Source organism: Dipodomys ordii, unplaced genomic scaffold (assembly GCF_000151885.1).
Source record: "Dipodomys ordii isolate 6190 unplaced genomic scaffold, Dord_2.0 Scaffold134, whole genome shotgun sequence".
Taxonomy (NCBI): domain Eukaryota; kingdom Metazoa; phylum Chordata; class Mammalia; order Rodentia; family Heteromyidae; genus Dipodomys; species Dipodomys ordii.
Genome location: NW_012267350.1, coordinates 3,845,761 through 3,847,935, shown reverse-complemented (window position 1 = coordinate 3,847,935; position 2,175 = coordinate 3,845,761). Strand labels below are relative to the sequence as shown.

The following is a 2,175-nucleotide window of genomic DNA, read 5'->3' as shown; positions in this document are numbered from 1 at the left end:
ACATGAGCTGCTGTTATCATCTATGTTAAGGGTTAATGAGGAAGGTTACTAATGTAAATATCCAACTTTCCTTGGTGAGTCAGATGTGTGTCTATAATGACCACACCATAGTTTGACTTCCTGCAAAACCCAGTTTGCTTTTAAATCAGGACTTCTTCTTTTGCCAGGACATAATACATTAAACCATTCTCTCTCCCCCCTCTTCCTGTTTCTAGGTCTTAACCCTGATTACCTTCTAGCTGCTGAACGATCACAGCTGAAAGCCTATTGGTTTCATCATTTATTCAGCACACATAACACAGCTATTTAAAAATTTACTGCTCAGTTGCATATCACTATTGAAGTTAAAATAAAACACAGAGTATATATTCTGGTTTTCACAAGGTTTATCCAATAAGTCAAACCAGAGCAAAAGGAAAGTTTTGACTTTTAACTGCAGAATGAAGAAAAATACTCAGGCCTTGTCTGGTCAAACATTTGAGGCCAAGTAAAACACCTAGGGAAAGCTTAATTTTTATTTTAGTAGCAATTTATGAGCTTAGGGATGAAATGTTTTAGGTCCCTCATTGCTAAGCCAGAGGAATCAATATTTTTCTGTTAACAGGCAAGCTGTCACATAAACAAATCAGCTGAAATGCCTCCTCCAAAGCTAATTCTTCATATGTTTGCTGCTCCTAAGCTGGATCAGAAAACTTCTCATCAGTTTCTGTTCTCATGAGCACACATGTCGCCATTTCACATCTATTTAGGGGAGTTTGAGGTCTTACGTTGTTTCCATTTATCATGTCCCTGCTTCTTCTCCTGGAGTGACAAATATGATAGATCATTAAGTCTCCTGGGAAGGCAGAAGCCATAACTTTTGAGGTCAGAGAGACATTAGTGTTAGGATAATTGCTTTCCTAAGGGCATGTTATTTGCAGAGATGTTTCAGTGTCCATCTCATTTTTTATTTTTTTATCCTTCTGAATCCTAAAATTAAAGCAGCACTTATGATCACTAAATGGAGACAGGAGTGAATGATAGAAGGTGAATGAATCTTCTACTTACCATCATGCTATACTGAGATTCTCTCTCATTTTGAACAAACTAAATAATAGTCACTTGCTAAAGCAACATATGTCAAACACTATTAGGGAACAAAAATTGTGCTAAGGATCAAATAACCTCTAAGAGGCATAATGTTCCCTGATGCAAAATAATATGTGAATGTAGTGTATTTCTTTTTTTTGCCATCAATAAGAAATTTACTTATTTTTTAAAAAAAATCCAAATGCTGGCATTGTCCAGAAAAATTTAACAGATTTATAATTGTTATAAAGTTGAACTGCTGAAACATTTTGACTTGCATTAATGCTTTATATCCCCATAGTTATATTAAAAATTCACACACAAATGAAAATGGAAAAACTGCCAATACCTGATTTCTGTCCCCTATTTTTCCACTGGCAATCATATACTTAGGTACCTTTTGACCCCATGGGAAAAAAAATCTAACATTCAAACTACTGATAACAAGAAAAGGGGGGGGGAGATTTTGAGAATGAAATGCCTCCCATTTTAGTGGATTCTTAAGCTCGTTCTCCAAGTATGCGGAGTGCTAGCTGGAAATCTTTTGGCATAATTGTCACACGTTTGGCATGGATAGCACACAGATTGGTATCTTCAAAAAGGCCAACGGGATAGGCCTCACTTGCCTCCTGCAAAGCACCAATAACTGTGCTCTGGAAGCGCAGATCTGTTTTGAAGTCCTGAGCAATGTCTCGCACCAAACGCTGGGAAAGGAGCTTGCGAATCAGAAGTTCTGTGGACTTCTGGTAGCGTCTCATTTCATGGAGCAGCACAGTACCAGGCCTGTAGCGGTGCGGCTTCTTCACCCCTCCGGTGGAGGGTGCGCTCTTGCGCGCGGCCTTGGTCGCCAGCGCCTTGCCCCCCGGTGGACTTGAGGGCGGTCTGCTTGGTGCTTGGGGGGGGGGCTTCCCCCCCCGCCCCCCCCCCCCCCCCCCCCCGCTTCTCCTTCGGCTGGAGCTAGGCGAACGAGAGGCGGCGCTGGCGTCGGAGAGCGGCGGCGGCTGTGAACACAATTCGAATGTAGTGTATTTCATGTATAAACTTACATATAAAGTATGATTTTTCACACAAACATTTTAGAAATGATCTGCACATAGTATAAAAACA

The 2,175-nt window shown here is 40.7% G+C and overlaps 1 pseudogene; it reads right to left on the bottom strand.

The window, feature by feature from the left end:
• Positions 1-1,259: 1,259 nt before the first annotated feature.
• On the bottom strand, positions 1,260-1,962 carry LOC105996655 (annotated as a pseudogene).
• Positions 1,963-2,175: the final 213 nt, after the last annotated feature.